This window comes from Sminthopsis crassicaudata, chromosome 4 (genome assembly GCF_048593235.1).
Source record: "Sminthopsis crassicaudata isolate SCR6 chromosome 4, ASM4859323v1, whole genome shotgun sequence".
NCBI lineage: Eukaryota > Metazoa > Chordata > Mammalia > Dasyuromorphia > Dasyuridae > Sminthopsis > Sminthopsis crassicaudata.
Window position 1 is genome coordinate 445,290,912 of NC_133620.1, and position 17,670 is coordinate 445,308,581.

At 41.1% G+C, this 17,670-nt stretch overlaps 1 protein-coding gene across 5 annotated transcripts in view; it reads left to right on the forward strand.

The window, feature by feature from the left end:
* Nucleotides 1–10,564: 10,564 nt before the first annotated feature.
* The window catches only part of RFFL (ring finger and FYVE like domain containing E3 ubiquitin protein ligase), a 68,256-nt gene continuing 61,150 nt past the window's right edge, over nt 10,565–17,670 (forward strand). Inside the window, exon 1 of one of the 5 annotated variants that reach the window (XM_074263585.1) lies at nt 10,565–10,584. The gene's annotated coding sequence lies outside the window, so the exon portion shown is untranslated. Of the gene's footprint in view, nt 10,699–12,140; nt 12,544–14,394; nt 14,417–17,670 lie in introns of those variants that run through there. The other 4 variants (XM_074263579.1, XM_074263581.1, XM_074263567.1 and 1 more) reach the window with 4 other exon arrangements.

Consider the following 17,670-nt stretch of genomic DNA (forward strand, 5'->3'; position numbering starts at 1 on the left):
TTCCCCACATTTCAACCAACTAATAAATCAGTTCATCAATAAATGTTTAATCATCAACTAGATTGACATTAAGCATAATACTTTAAAGGAAAAAAAAATGTCATTTAATAAAATAGGATTTCAAGCTTTCATAAAGAAAAGACTAGAATTGAACAAAAAAATTGATCTCCAATATCAAGACCCAAAAGAAGCCTAAAAAAGAAAAAACAAAAGAATCATGAATTGTTTGTATTCTCCATGGAAAGATGATATTTGTAATTCTTAAAAATTGTACCACTAATAACACAGGTAGAAGGAATATATATAGACAGAGTATAGGGATAAGGTAAATTAGAGGAAATAACACAAACAAATTAATTGATAAGAAAGAAGAGTACATGGAGTACAGAAGAGAGGGGGAGGTAGAAGGGGTAAATTATTTCCTATGAAGAAGTGTGAAAAACCTACTAGAATGGAGAAAAAGTGGGGGTGAACACTGGGTATTGCTTGAACTTTACTTCCATTTCTATTGACTCAAAGATGAAATAATATGCATAATCAGTTGAACATAGAAATCTATATTACCTGATAAGAAAGTAGGAGGAGGGGAGGGATGACAGGAGACAGGGTAGTCTTGGGGAGGCAGTAGACTGAAATAAAACAAGGTCAAAGAGGGAAAGGGTGAAAGGAAAGAAAGGACAAACAGGAGATATACAGTAATCATAATTATGAATGTGAATGGTATGAACTTACCCATAAAATAGAAGAGGATAGCAGAGTAGATCACAACTCAGAATCCTGTAATATATATACATTGTTTACCAAAAAAAACATGCTTGAAATAGAGAAAGACACAGAATAAAGGTGACTGGAGCAAAATCTATTATGCTTCAGCTAACAAAAAAAAAAAAAAAAAAAAAAAAAGCAGGGGTAGCAATCCTGATCTCACACAAAGCATAAGTAAAAATAGACCAAAATAACAACTACACACACACACACACACACACACACACACACACATATATATATATATATATATATATATATATGTATATATAATTTTTTGCCATGTTTAACATAGATTATTTGCCATCTAAGGGAGGGAGTAGGAGGAAGGGGGGAAAATTGGAACACAAGATTTTGCAAGGGTCAATGTTGAAAAATTATCCTTGCATATGTTTTGAAAGTAAAAAGCTTCAATAAAAAATAAAAGATATGTAGATCTTGCTAAAAGGTACCATAGGCAATGAAATGATATCAGTATTATACATATAAGCATCAAGTGGTATAACATCTAAATTCTTAAGAGAGTTAAAGTAGTTATAGGTTCATCCAAACAAGAGGTAGAAAGCATTGAACAAAGTAAAATAGATAATTTTTATTATATTAAATCAAAAAAACTTTTGCACAAACAAAACTAATGCAACCAAGATTAGAAGGAAAGCAGAAAGCTGGGAAAAAAGAAAAACAGAAAGCTGGGAAACTAAATCTACAGTAAAAATCTCTGATAAAAGCCTTCCCAAATATATGGCTGCTTGGCTTTAATGAGACATCCTTGGTTTTGCTTGACAGACTGTGTCTTTGATTTCCTCAATTCCAAAATGAATTGGTTGCACTAGATCATCACTCTGTGGGGTCTATCATTTTAACTTTCAATGACAGCAACCCATAATAAAAGAATTCATCACCCTTCTCTTAAATTTAGAGCTGGAGAAGAAGTCATCTAATCCAGCACTCCTTTTTTATTTAGACTTATTGCAGATAGGTGGCCAGGACAGCTAAGTGACTTGGTGGGTAGACTACTGGGTTTGAAATCTGAAAGACTCATCCTTCTGAGTCCAAATCTATCCTCAGACACTAGCTGAATGAATATGGACAACTCATTTAACCTTGTTTGCCTCCATTTCCTCATCTATCAAATGAGCTGGAGAAGGACATGGAAAAGCACCTCAGCATCTTTGCCAAGGAAAACCCCAAATAGGATCACAGAAAGTTGGAAACAATAGAAACAAGTGAAAAACAGAAAAAGAACACATTTGTTGATGAATGAATGAGATGAGGTGAGATCTCTCAAAACAGTTGTGAAAATCGAGTAAGGCTTCATCTACTTCAGAGTTCGAATAGGCCTGAAGGACTCTGAAGTTCGAGCAAAGGGCATTGCCTTCCCCTCCTATCACATCTCCCTATTTCATCCAAATATGGGCAACTATGTACTTATTGGTCAAGTTCAATTTCATGGGTAGATCTCTCGTTTAGAATGTAAGACTCTCAGCCAATGAGGATGAGGGTCAGTGGCGGGAGGGGGCGTTTTGTTAAAGGTGCTGTCCTGCCCACAGGAGGCGCTTCCTCTCTTTGATAGTCTACTCGAAGAGTGGGACGCCCTTCTCGTGAGAATGTACAATAAACTTTGCTTTTCTCTAGAGCTCTCTCCAGCTTTTTTTATTAAATGCTGTTCCCTCACCATTTCCGTACCACACAGTTTGGGGGCTTGTCCGGGATCCTTTACTCGGTGAGTAAGTGAACTCCTGGGTGCTAGTGGGATGGCGCCCTGCCTTGATTTAGGCAGCCCGCTAGCATCCAGGGGCTTCTCCTTGCTCCCTGATGTAGAGTGGACCCGAAGTGGAGAAACTCAGAGAAAAGCAACGGAAACTCCACGGTGAAAATCCCAAACGGTTGGTGGAGGACAGATCAGTCAAGAAATTTGCTGCGCAGCAACCCAGTGGAGGTAAGCGTCCTGTGTAGCCCCTTGAGTCTAGTTATAGGTTCTGGAGGGGGCTGTAGACGGTAGACAGGAAGAGAGCTAGGCCTTCCTGGGTGACTGAGTTAACAGGCGACGGTTAGCGTGTTTGGGCGTTTAGGAGTCTGTTAAACTCCTTCCAAATTCAATGGGTGTGGCCTAGTCCCAGCCAGCCCTCGCGGAGAGAAATGAGAAAAATATCAGAAAATACCGGTAGATATTCCCTTGGGAGATAAATTAAGTAATTGGAACAAACTGCCAAAATATGAGGAAAAATAAAAAGCAAGAAAAAGTGGATAAGGTATTGTTGTTTTGTTGCAGACTGGTGGTGCCAAAAGGATTAAATGGTACTTGAAAGGAAGGACCTGAGGGAATTTAATTCCATTAGCCTTTCCAGGGGCCTGTGGGCGGGGAGGAGAAATAAGTCTTTTGAAGCAGGGGTCGTTTCAGCTGACCAGAAATAGCTGTTAGTAGATCCCATTTGGGATCAGAAACCCTGTACTTGGGGAAGTTTGTGGGATTGAGCCAGTGAAGATGGTGGCTTCCTTCCTCTTCCTCCCACGTGTCCTGACTGCAGCAGGGCCACGGGGGCCAGGGGAAAGAAACCCCTATTTAGCGAAGTTCATTGTTTTAAATATGATAGCAAAGTAGTTTTATATTATTGGGAATTTAAAGCTGTGTTTGGGATTTTAAGTTAAAACATAGGTTTTTAAAACAAAATGCTGGTAGCTTACTTAGGGGAGGTTGTGGTTGTATCTCCCTACTTCGATGGTATGTTTGCTAGAGGTATTGGGTAATTTGTAACTGAGCTATGCCTTAAGTGTTTGTCAGCTCTGTTGGGCATGTATTAAGTTTTATGAAATTTGGGTCAGTTACTTGCGAACATTGAAGTGTAAAGTTTAAAAATATATACATATATATTTACTTAAAGATGGGACAGGAAAGATTGATTTGTAAAAGTAATAGTTTAAATGGGAAGCATGGTGGTGTGGGGGAAGGGTGACCACGTGGAGAGGTCCCTCCTCCCATTAAGTATAGTGGGGTTTTTTGTTTGTTTTTAATAACTGCACCTCCTTGCTGATTTAGATATTATTTCTACTATTTAAAGGAACAGCCTACATTTATATGGTGTTAATAACTGAATGTTTTATTTTTATTTTTCAAGTCTATAACTGTTCTAAGGAGTTGGAACTGAAGTTTTCTGAAAACAAGTTATTCAATATTTATTTACATGCGTGATAGTCTCCTTGTTTAAAGATTATTTTAATCTGATCTGATAATTTGATAGGGTTATTTGCAAAAATTTTAATCCTTTTCAGAATGGAGAGAGTATTAATGTTAACTCTGAAAGATCTGAAAGTTTCTTTTCTGTGGAAACGGGATGGACAACATGAGATTTAGAATTTTTCTTGTATTGAGTATTTTGAAGGCAAAATAATCTGTAATGTTAAACCTAGAACCATCTACTTTATGAAAAAAAACTGTATAAAACTTCCTAGGATGAATCTTTACTGTGATTCTTGAGAACTACATTCACCTGAAGCCTTGATTAATGATAATTGCTGTAGGAGATAAAATCTTTTGGGACTGAAGCTAATATTTACTTGGAGTTTTGAATTCAGGTATAACTGTTTGCAGAGGTCGTTAAACTCCACCATCTGGAGGTGGGATGGTTAAAATTAGGACAGCTACCTGAAGTAAAACTGCCTTAAATAAATCATGCCCCTGGTTTTTCCTCTTATGTTTGTAATCAGAGCCAAGTGGTCAGTGAGACGGACAGTGCTAGGACCGCTCCCACTTTGCCTTTCTTTTTGAGATGAAGCTGGCAATCTCTGGAACCCCAATCCTAGACTCCTGACTATAGATCTATATTCAGATGCGTTTTGCATGTTTTGCATGATCATGGTGGGGAAAGAACTTTTGACACTCAATCCCCTATTAAATATGCAGAGAAGATGAAATGAAGGGGTATTCAAGTTAGAACAATATTAAATCTAGAGGGCTGGGAGATGGCTCACAGATTCCAGAATGTTGAAACATGAGGCAATACTATTAGAAAAGAATGCTCCATAATCCGAGATCATAATTTTAATCCTGCTTCCTTTTTGTCCCCTGGAGAACAGAACTATTGTTGTATACAACTATGACTATTGCTATTTTGGGAAATTTACTAGTCTGTTATGTATAATCTGATAATTTCTGTAAACAGGGGGGGGAAGGAAACTGAGATTTCAACTGGTCAGAAAATTGGGAAAAACTGATGTCTTATTTCAGTTCAGGCCGAATTGGAAACTACTTACTCTTTGCTTACCTCATCATTTTGGTTCCCTGATGAAGGACCTCGAAAACTAGACATAATTTGGGTACTGAATGGGACTCTGGAAAAGGTAAAAGTTTTTTTTTCTTTTTTGCAGCGGACATCCAGGTTGCTTCTGGCCTGGATCGTTGTTAGAGCTCTATGCTCGGCACAATTCTTTTAAGAATTGCTGCGATTGACGAAAGGTCTCCTTTTGTCTCGCTCTCTTGTCTCTACAGATAAGGGAGAGGCTGCAAAAAGTTGAAAAAGCTCTTTACCTGTCCACTAGCTAGACACACCTGATTTTAGCAGATGCTGGGTTTGGAGAAGGCTGCAGAGACAAAAGGCCTTTTGCATTTCAAGGCTTTCTAATCAGACCTCAACCTTGCTTTCAAACCTTGCAAAAACATTTTTTACTCATCTAGGTTTTCGGCCTGTAAATTCACTTACAGGGGACTCTAGCTGAAAATTTGCTAGACTATGATTGGCTAGCTTATGTTTTAACTTTGAATTAATGTCCTGACTCAGTCCTGCCTCAGTTTCCCTGCCTCTTAGTTCTGCAAACCTCCCCCCCCCCCCCCCCCCCCCCCCGCCTCTTTATCAGAGTACTTGATAAGACCTTATGTTTCAGAATAGCAGAATGTCTCTCCCATTACAAGTTAATGGGAATCTCTTATCAAAACTTCTTGAATTCTCTTGTGTGGAATTAGACATTCTGTATATGATTGTATTTGCATTGGGTGTTTTTAAAAACAAACTGATTTGTATGAATAATGTTCACTTATGAAAGATCTACTTGGATATAAACTCATTGGGACAAATTCCTTATTGTTATCAACACAAGGTTATGATAAATATTTGTTTAGAATTTATGTATGGTTCTTCTAGGATGGTAAATGGGAAAAGAAATGGGTTTGTTAGAACTTCCACTGTTACCAAGGGCAGTCTACCTGCCCATTAGTTGGCTCAAACTTGTGAATTGTTGTGAATTGTATGCTTTAAATCAAGATGGGAATATATATACTGATTCTAAATATGCCTGGGGTGTGGTGCATGTATTTGGGAGGATTTGGGAGGAAAGAGGATATGTAAACAGTAAAGGTAAAGAACTGGTTCATCATACACTAGTCAGAGAGATACTAGAAAATATTCTGACTCCTAGGAATATAGCAGTAATACATGTAAAGGGACATCAGATGGGAAATTCTTTTGAGGCAAGGGGAAATAGATTAGCAGACCGGGAGGCCAAGGGAGCCGGAGATCAGGAAATCTCTCATATAATGGCTTTGATACCTGTACTTCCCCCTAGTCTACCCTCTCCTAGTTTTACTCAGGAGGAAAAAGAGAAGGCCTCAACTCCCGGAGCAGTTGAGAACTCGGAAGGACGATGGCTCTTACCTGACGGCAGAGAGGTACTGACCAAAGCAAGTCTGAGGCAAGTCCTTCAGCAACTGCACCAGGGCAGTCATTGGGATGTCCAAAACCTGTGTGATGCTATACTGACAAGGTATGTTTCCCCCGGCCTATATACTATGGCTCGACAACTGGTGGACGGTTGTCTTGTTTGTCGAAGGACTAACAGGGCTGCCCAACGCCAGCATCCAAAAGGGGGACGACCTCCTGGAATCAGACCATTCCAAAGCATCCAGGTGGACTTTACTGAGCTGCCACCAGTGGGTCGCCTTAAGTTCTTGCTGGTCATAGTGGACCATCTGACCTCATGGGTGGAGGCATTCCCGTCAGGCCGAGCAACTGCCTCGACAGTAAGTAAGGTCTTATTAGAACAACTTATTCCTAGATATGGAATGGTGGAGAGGATAGACTCGGATCAGGGAACACATTTTTCTGCCCAGGTATTGCAGAGTCTGATTAGGGCCTTAGAAATCACTTGGGATCTCCATACCCCTTGGCATCCTCCCTCTTCTGGGAAAGTAGAAAGGATGAACCAAGAAATAAAACGGCAGCTGACTAAGTTATCTTTAGAGACCCAACTACCTTGGACGAAATGCCTTCCTCTCACTCTGGTTAGAATCAGGACCAAGCCGCTTAGAGATATTGGGCTCTCACCTTATGAATTATTGTATGGTCATGCTTTCCAGGCTTATCCTAAGGGAGACTGGGACCCTATTTTAGAAACTAAGGATTTGTTTGTTAAGAGATATGTGAAATCATTGCTGGAACATTTGCAAGGACTTCAACAAAAAGGGCTAATAGCTCAGACTTCTAGGTTTCCCTGTTCATAGAATTCAGGTTGGTGATTGGGTGCTGATCCGTTCCTGGAAGGAGGAGAAGCTGACTCCGTGCTGGGACGGACCCTACCAAGTGATACTGACTTCAGATACTGCGATTCGCACCCAGGAACGAGGCTGGACGCACCACACCAGGACAAAAGGACCTGTGGCGCCACCTTTATCAGAGTGGACAGTTGAAGACAGGGGAGACCTCCAATTACATAAGAGGAGGGGACCTCCACTGAATGGGAACACTGATTCTGAATCCAGTGCATTGTAACTGTATGACTTCTCTTTTCTTACTTTGGGTCTCTTTGCCTGTTTGTGATTTGATATATTTTCCTTTGGGAAGTTCACCTTAACTTCACGGTGTTATAATAGTTGAACATTATGAGGCTCTCCCTAAGCTTTGGGTTTATCTATTTCCTTATGACCTTCTAGAGATGAGAACCAATTTCTCCTGCTCATGCAGAATATAAGGAGAACATTTAACTTATCTAATTGTTGGATCTGTGGTGGATCCCAACAATTGAACCAATGGCCATGGGTACCTGTCCCCTTAAGCCCAGCCTGGATCCTTAGCAACAGATCCCAAATTCATAATGGGACCGGTTTCTGGGATTGAGAAGAGAAACATCAGTGGTCATTGACAGAAGATAGGAAAGGGAAATACTGCTTAAATCAGACAGGACGAGGTTTGAAGCTGGGAAATAGTGTTTGTGAGTGGACCTATTCGAGAACAGACCTGAGGCCAAAGACAATTGACTGTACAAAAATGTCTAAATATTGGCGGGATACGGGGAGGAATCCTCAATTGAAGTGTGGGAAGGACTAGAAAGACTGTACCTTGGATGTTCTCCCAGAAATAGGAGAGCAGGGATATTGCTATCAACAAGTCACTACTGCTGAAGTAGAATGGGAGTAGAATGGGATGTATTAAGATGTATAAAAGAGAATAAGAGGAAAGGGAACATATACATATGGGTACAGTTACCAATGGGGTTGGTATAGTGTCACCCCAGGGACACCCGGGCAACATGGGACTCTGTTTTCCACATTTTGGAGTACCTCTAATCTAACAGGCCAGTGGCCAGTTGCCAATTGTAGTTGGAGAAAAGAGCAAGGTTTATGGAAATGCCAGTATGTCCCCTTTGTGGGGGGAAGCCCCCTAGGGACGAGAGACCAACAATATTACCCTTTTACAAGGAATAGCTCAGACATATTTCCAAGGGAACAACCTGCTCTAAAGGGTCATTATTGGATCTGTGGTTTAACTGCCTATACTCACCTGCCTCTCAATTGGACAGGGAATTGTTATATTGGACTAATAAGGCCAAAAGTTTTCTTTCTTCGCGAACAGGCAAACCAATATTTAGGGATTCAGTTGTATGATGATTTGGGAAGGGGGAAACGGAGTTTAGATACCTCCATCACTTGGACTGGAGATGCAAATGGTTGGGGTGAGGCCTGGCCTCCAGAAAGAATAGTCAAAGAGTATGGGCCAGCGACCTGGGCTCAAGATGGAAGTTGGGGATATAGAACTCCAATATACATGTTGAACAGGATAATTAGGCTTCAGGCAGTTGTAGAGGTTATCACCAATCAGACAGCTGAGGCACTACATCTTTTGGCTGATGAAGCTTCTCAAACCAGAGAGGCTGTTTTACAACATAGACTTGTGCTGGATTATTTGTTGGCTGAGGAAGGGAGAGTTTGTGCTAGACTAAATTTATCCACGTGTTGTATAAAGATTGATAACAATGGTAATCTAGTGAAGGAAATCACTAAGAACATTAGGAAACTTGCTCATGTTCCTGTACAGACTTGGACCTCACTGTTCAATACTTCTAGATGGTCCTGGTTTGGGAAGCTGGTGGAAGCTATAAGAGCCTTATAGCTCTTAGTGGTGTTAAATTATTCCCTATCTACATCCCTTGTTTGATCAGATTAATAACCAGAATTGTCCAAAACTCATCATCTGGAATGATCAGGTTGGAAGAGAAAGCTGAAGGGTCTGTTAAATAGATGCTGTTAAAGGGTAAGGGTGGAGCCGGTGGCCCAAGGCCAACAGAAACCAGAAGGAAGTGAGGAATTCATAGGGAATGTGAGGTTATGTTACAAAAATTTGAAGAGATCTCAGTGTACAAAATAAGAGGAGGGACTGAATGAGATGAGGTGAGATCTTTCAAGACAGTTGTGAAAATCGAGTAAGGCTTCATCTACTTCAGAGTTCGAGTAGGCCTGAAGGACTCTGAAGTTCGAGCAAAGGGCATTGCCTTCCCCTCCTATGACATCTCCCTATTTCATCCAAATATGGGCAACTATGTACTTATTGGTCAAGTTCAATTTCATGGGTAGATCTGGCATTTAGAATGTAAGACTCTCAGCCAATGAGGATGAGGGTCAGTGGCGGGAGGGGGCGTTTTGTGTTAGGGATTAAAGGTGCTGTCCTGCCCACAGGAGGCGCTTCCTCTCTTCGATAGTCCACTCGAAGAGTGGGACGCCCTTCTCGCGAGAATGTACAATAAACTTTGCTTTTCTCTAGAGCTCTCTCCAGCTTTTTTTATTAAATGGTGACCCCTCACCATTTCCGTACCACACCATGAAGTATAGGGAATAGCAAGCAAACTAGTTTGACTGGAAGTGGCAGAAAGGCTGAATCCAAATATTATCAAAGGACTTGCTTTTTATACAAGGCAAGAGGGAGCCATTGAGTTTCTTGAGCTGGTCCGTGACAGTCAGAGCCACACTTTGGGAAATTAATTTGCAATTAAATTTAAACTATGCTCTCTTCAAAAATATCCAAACAAAATTTCAAGCAATAAAGGTAGGAAAATGAAGAAGAGAAAATTGATACTGTGGTCTGTGCATATGATCTTTCCTTCTTTTTGGCTCTAGATATTTTATTTTTCTTTCTGGCTGAGAGTTTATTATCTTTTTGGGGGGTAACAAACAAAAAATGAGCAAAAACAAAAAAATAGCAATTCTCGGCTTTAAAATTTGCAAAACATTTCCCTCCAGCAACGCTTCAAGATAATTCCTGAAATTTTTACTACCTTTCCTTTTGTTTTGGAGACGGAGCGATAAGATTGGTAGTAAAGCTTACTCTGGGGCAATCTTTCTATCTGCAGTACTTCAGCATTACAAGTTACATAATTTTCTAATCTAAGGGCTATCAAGGCAGTCCTGCCCTCAGGGAGCTCACCCTTTAATGAAAACAACCTGCAAACGACTAGTACAACCGGATTTTTACTGAGCGGAAGAACTAAGATTTCCGGGGGGAGGCACTACCTTTGGGGATTTGACCAGAAAAGGCGTCCAGTTGGAGGTGAATTTTCGAGGTATCCCAGAGGGCTAAGGGATGGAGAAGGGAATGGTGATCTTTTTTAGACTTGGGAGAGCGGATAGGGGAACAAAAACCCGATGAAGTGACGGGTGGAAGAGCCCGAAGGCAGGTATTGTTGGATTTTAAATTCGTCGGTAGGAGTAGGGTATGAGAAGGCTGAAAAGGGGTAGAGGAAGGGATTGGTTGTACAGGACTTTGATGGCTGAGGGTTTTATATCCCGGAGGTAATAGCCGGTGCGATGACTTGGTCAGATCTGTGGGGGGTGGATTGAAAAGGGGTGAAATAGAGCATTGGGGCAGACCCGACATGAGGGGACCAGGGCTTTACCCGAGCTGCGCTGAACAAGAATAGGTGAGATAGTGCAAAGGTAGATAAAACTTGGCAACAGATTTGATGTATGGGTTGAATTCGAGAGAGTAGAAGAGGATGATACTGATGTTGTTAGCCCAGGTGCTTGGGAGGATGGTGGGACCCTCCACCCTAATACAAAAGTTCAGAATGGGAGGGAGGGCGTGAGGAAAAAGATCAACTCTTTTTTGAACATGTCAAGTTTGAGACCCAGCTCTTGTTCAAGTCGATACTAATATAGCTACCGGAAAATGTGGATCATCCTGAGGCTCCATTCACAAGCTGTGACTCCCCACAGCCAAATTCCTTTTCCTAACTCCATGTTGAATCTTCTTACTTGAGGGCAGACCCTAACTTTTGTTTTGGAAGCGGCTGGCACACGAGTTGTTTAGTAAATACATGTTCGCATGTTTATTCGTTCTAGTATTCATTTATTTACTCTTTTCCTGGGCTCTACCGTAACTGCCGAGCTAGGTCTCCAGATTGCAAACCCCTTATTTCCCTAAGAAGTTCCGTGAGCCGGGGCGATATGCCCGAAGGCACACAATGGGAGCTGCGTGGGATTATTAGGTTTGCGGCTTCCAGAGCTCTAGGCTTCTAAGGAAAGTAATATGATTTATATGGTTTTACCACCGATGGGGAAAAGCGAGCAATTCATAAATATGTATTGGGAAATACTTAACAAATGAGTCGAAATAATAAAAATATGTCAGAGTAAACAACAGCTATAAATATGTCACTCGGTGGAGGAATTAGTGTTTTATGACCACAAAATACCCATTGCCTTACCAGGATAGAATTACGGATTACTTGCACAATGGGTGCATTATGGAGTTTCTCTAACCAATAAAAAAGAAAAACTGCGATGACTGTTTCTACTAACTTGGGGAAAGGCAAGTCCCTGGGGAAATGCACTTTTGAGACCTCTCAGCCTAGATAATATGCAAATCATTAAGCAGCCTCCCAGAGATTTAGCTGCTTACTATTTATAGAAAGAGGATGCGGAGTTAATGATTTCCCCCAAACTGCACTATTAGGGGGGAAAAAAGCATAATTATTGGGTCCAATGGGTGAGTTAAGCACACCCTTTCTTGGAAAGAAGTCAGGTGCTCAGTTCTTAGGTAAGCGATTTCTTCCAGGAAGACCATCTGACGATTTGGTCTTTGCCCCCGCCGGATAGTGGACTTGTGATTTTCTGAAATTTTAGGTAACGCTCAGGGGAAGGAAGATGTGGCAAGACACAGGTTGTTCTTTTTCTAGGACTGGGAAGGTATAAAGGAAAATTCATCTGGATGAGAAAATGACAGTTTTGAATTTTAAGAGACATATGGCCAGAGATGGTGGTGGGGAAGAGAGAAAGTAAGGAATTAAACCCTGACTACCGGCCATCTAGGGAAGGGGGGAGGGGAAGGAGGGGAAAAGTTGAAATAGAAGTTTTTGCAAGGGTCAATGTTGAAAAATTACCCATGCAGAGATTTTGAATATAAAAAGTTATTTAAAAAAGGAATTAAACCCTGGGAGAAGGAAACTTACTGGGAATAAGAAGTGCCCCAAAGGTGGGACACAAACTGCCTGACTTGAGAAAGTGGGACATATTGAATTCAGGTAAGGTGCTCGTTTGAAGATCATTATGTATTGCTTTGTTAATGATTTAATAATAACACAGAATTACTTTGAGAGGTGTAGATGAGTAAACTGAGGCATGAAAATTACATTAACTAGAAGGAATGGTTCAGTTTTACAACTATCTGTATGTATGGTCAGGGTTCTGTTTAGTTCAGGAAATCTCCCATTTCTTTGGAATGTCTTCCCAGTTATGTCTTTTGAAATATAACCCATTTTTCATGGTCCAATATTGTGGTCCAATGGTTACCTCTCCAGAAAGCTCTCTCTGCTCCAAAGAAGCTTGGGGTGATGGATGTCTCCTTCTCTTGAAATGCATAGCATTTTGTAAGTCCCACCCATGACACATCTACTGCCCAAATCACAATCTACTTGGTGTTTATATTTGTTTACCTGACATCTCCTGACTGCTCCCTGAAGACAGGGTCTGGGGCTTAATTCTTTTTGTGTACTCTACAATTTGTTGAATCAGTGAATATTAATCTGAATGATTGTTTTTCATGGATAGGAGAAAAGGGAATGTGGAAGCATGGGTTAATGCAATGATGATGATGTTCAGTCATGAACTTTTCTGGGGTTTTCTTCACAAAGATACTAAAATGATTACAGATGAGGAGACTGAGGCAAACAGGATTAAGTGACTTGGCCAAGGTCACACAGCTTGTAAAACTCTGAGGTTAAATTTGAACTCAGATAGTTGAGCTTTTTGGACATCAGTCCCAGTACTCTATCCACTGTGTCACCTAGCTGCCTGAAGGGTTAATGCAAACCTATTCCTATTAGAAAAAAGGCATTTTTCTTTTTTTTCTAAGTGAACAGTAGTGGTTGGAAGATCAGTAGTACCAGCTTTGGAATGAATATCAAAACATGGGCATTTTCAATTAAATACTTGTTAACTTTATTTCTGATAAGCAACTACAAAAAGAGACATATATAGTTAGAGTCCCTAGGAACTTATCAATCAATCAACAAGCCATTAAGTCCCTACTATGTGCCAAGCATTATGATAACTTCTGAGGATATAAATAAGAATAAGAAAATCCCTGCCTTCCTTGAGTTATCAGGGGAGTTAACTTGCACATATATAAATATTAAGTCATTTTGTTGAGGGGAAAGCACTAAAACTAGTTCATTAGACTATGAGTTCCTTGAGAGTAGGAACTGTTTTTTGTCTTTCTTTGGTCCTCCAGTGCTTAGCAAGGTCCCTAGCAAATACTAGGTGTTTAATAAATGCTTAATGTTGATGGCTGACTAGCTGCTGGTGGGTGTGTTACCCAGACTGTGAATGAAGTTAGGACACCAGACCTGGCACTCTGTCCATTCAGATTACCTATTTTACCTAACCAGGCATGTTAGTTGGCACAGAATAGGTAAGAATCAAGAAAAAGATGCAAATGCAACATTACTTCTGAGTAAGTTACTTCTCTTTGCCTCAGTTTTGTCATTTATAAATTACAACTCTTACCTCACATAGTTATTGTGGAGATCAAATGAGTTAACATGTAAAACACTTTGTAAATCTTATATAAATCATTGCTATTATTTATTAATGTAAGACATTTTAAAAGAAACACTTATGGAAATCTTGAACAAGGAAAACTTATGAAATAGTTACAACACTCAGGGTAAGGTACCATTTAACAGTTTGCCTCATTAAATAATATAATTGTCCCTTAATCTTTCCTATACACCCTTATGGAGGCATTTTCCTAAAACCATTCATTTCTTCTATGACCACTTCCCTTGACTTTCCACTCCAAACTAGTCAAGGGTGAAGTTAATAAAAAAAGACCTCCTTCCTCTGATTCATAGCCTTATACCTTCAGAAATGGTGAAAGGAAAGGACTGCTTTTAGGTAGGTGATTATGCTAATCCCTTCTGTTGATCGAAAAGGCATTGACTGGAACTACAGAAATATCCATATTTCCTTTTCAAAGAGGGGTTACCACCTTTGATCCTTTGGGGAAGGGGAAGTAGAGCCTTACCTTTGATTATTGATGTTTTACTCATGTACTTAAATCAAAGAGAATGTGCTTAAGAGAAAGAGGAGTGGATTTTTGTGGAGGGCATGGTTTCCTGAGAAGTTTGATTAAGTACTGATAAAGTTTTCTTCAGGTAAGTTTGGAAAGGGCTTTGGCTTGAGGAATATTTATTTCTTAACATTTTTCAGCTGAAACTTAAAAAAAAAGAGAGAGATTTTAATAAGCTTACAAAGAAGGGTGAGGAATTAAGATTGAGAATCTGGGTGCTTAAGAGAACAATAGTGCCCTGAATAGAAATAAGAATGTTCAGAAAACGGGTGGGGTTGCAAAGGTCACTTTTGGATACTGTGAGCTCTCTAATTGAGATCCAAAGTAGACAGCTAGGTGGCGCAGTGGATAGAGCATCAGCCCTGAAGTCGGGAGGACCTGAGTCAAATCTGGTCTCAGACACTTTACACTTCTTCACTGTGTGATCCTGGGCAAGTCACTTAACTCCAATTGCCTCAGCAAAAAAATAAGTAAAAAATAAAAAAAAGAAGTGTCCAAAAGCAGCTGTGGCATTGGGATTAGGGATCAGGAGAGAGAAGAAGGCTGGCCATACATATTTAGTGAATCAGCAAGCATTTATAAAGTACTTTTATGTGTCAGTACAGTGCTAAATGCTGTAGTACAAAGAAGGGCTAATGATAGTCCCTTTTTTGGAGGAATTTATAATCTGACTGAAAAAAAAACCGACTATGTACAAACAAAATGTAGAGAGATAAACCTGTAGAATGAAGGCACTAGAATTAAGGGGACCAAAAAAAAGTCTTCTTGTACAGATGGGATTTTAGTTGAGACTTGGGGAGGAGGTAGAGACTAAAAAAATCTGGAGTTGGAGTGTCTTACTTGGGAAATAGCAAGGATAGTGTCACTGGATTGCTCTCTGCCATGGGGGAAGACTAGAAAGGTAAAAGGGGGACAGGTTATGAAGGGCTTTGAATTCCAAAGAGAGGATTTGATATTTGATTTGGAAGAGGGTACGAGGCACTGCAGTGTATTGGGGTGAGGCTGGCATGGTAACACTTGAGGAAGATCAATCTGACCACTGAGTGGAGGAGGATCTGGAATGGAGAGACTTGAGACAGGCAAACTTACCTGAGACTGTTGGAATAGTCCAGATATGAGGTGGATAAGGGGGCCTACATCAGTGTAAGAGCCTGAATTAGGGAGAAGAGGGTGCATTTAAGAGATGTAAAAGTAAGCAAAATTGTAAAATTTGATGTAAAATTGATGGGACTAAGCAATACTGGTGGTGTTGGGGGGAGAGAAGGAAAATGGAGAATTGAGGATGACCCTTAGATTTTGAGCTTGGGGATGGTGATGCCCTGGACAGTGAGGGGGAAGTTAGGAAGAGGATACAGTTTTTAGGGAAAGATAACGAGTTTTATTTTAAATAGGTTGAGTTTGAGATGTCTATGTTGCATGCAGTTCAAAATGTCCATTAGAATTCTCTCTTAACTCCAATATCAAATAGGTGAAAAAGAGGTTAGGGCGACATAATTATTCCTGAGAATCAGCAGAATAGGGATGATAATTGAGTCAATGGGAGATGAGAAAATTAATAAATGAAATGGCATACAGGGAGAACAAGAGGGCCCCTGTCAGAGCAGCGTGTCTCAGATCCAGCAGAGGGCACTAAGAAGAACCAGTTTGACAGCTAGGAGGAACTAGGATGGAATAGTGTCATAGAACCTTAGAGAACCGAGACTCAGAAGAACCAGTCCCTGCCCTCAAGGATTTAGTGTAATCTGGGAGAAAATATGAAAGAACCGTGGACAAACTGGATAAGATGGAATAAAATGGAAAAAGAGCAAGATTCATTAAGATTAAGAACTGGGAAAGGCATTTTACAGAGTGTGACTTTAGACTAGAAGGAAACCCGGAAGTGGAGTGAGGCGTGAGGAATCTGCAGGCACAATGGATGAAAAGGCCCAAAGTTGGGAGAGGATGAGGAAAGTAAGTAGCGGCAATGAGAGTAAACTTATCTAGCTTTGCAAATATGGATTCCCTGCTTTCAGTGCAGTTGTTGTAGCTATGAATTTGTACTTTATAATCTTACCTGTAATTATATTTATAATAATTATGCCAGATAGATCTTTATTCGCTGATGTGCCAGGCAAAGTTGGGGGTACTTGGTTCCAGGATTTTACAGTCTGTCGGAGGAGACGCCACATAAAGAGAAGCTGGGAAGGCCTCATTCTGGGAGTCATGGACTGAGCTATGCTTTTAATTAATTATTTTCTTTTGCCGAGGCACTTGGGGTTAGTGACTTGCCCAGGGTCACCCAGCCAGGAGTGTTAAGTGTCTGAGACCAGATTTGAACTCGGGTCCTCCTGACTTCAAGGCTGGTGCTCTGTCCACTGAGTGACTACACACCTGGCTGCCCCTGGGCTATGCTTTAAGGGAGCTTGGTGCTTCCTCAAATGGAAGTTTGGGGAAGGAGCTCAGTTACTGGAGGAAGGGGAGGCTGCAGGGTTGAAAGCGTGGTCCGAATGGGGAGGTGGAACTGTCTGCGGAAAGTGCTGACCTCTTCCTTTCGGAGAGGAAACCCAAGATTACTCGGTTAACCTAAGCCTGGGTAAGGAGGATAGAAAACCTCAGAGCTAGACCTGACCCTGCAGGGTAAGTAGTCTAGGTCCTCGATACAGGAATCCTCCCTGTAACAGCCCTGACATTCACCCCCTTCAAACCAGACCAAGAGTTGTGCTCTCTGTCCCAACTCTCCCCACAAACCCGCATCCCACAGGCTTCTAATCCCCCCTGTATGTCTGCCTCCCTCCTTCGGGTTGGCGCCCCGGAGCCTTCTTGTTGAGCTTGGCTGCCCCACAGACCATCCCTGCCACCGGGGGCCGCTTTCGGCCTGGGCCTTATCAAAGTGGGAACTCTCCTCCTCGGGTGAGCGCTTCAGCTTAATACCTCTGCTCTAAGACTCCCTCCTCTTTATTCAGAAACCCTGAGGAGCTTCTCCTTCCAGACGGATCCTTCTTTCCTTCCTTCTTTTCTTCTCTCCCTTCCTCCTCCCTCCCTTCCTCCTCCCTCCTTCCCTCCCTCTCTCCCCCTTTTTCCTTCCCAGCCCCCCCCACTT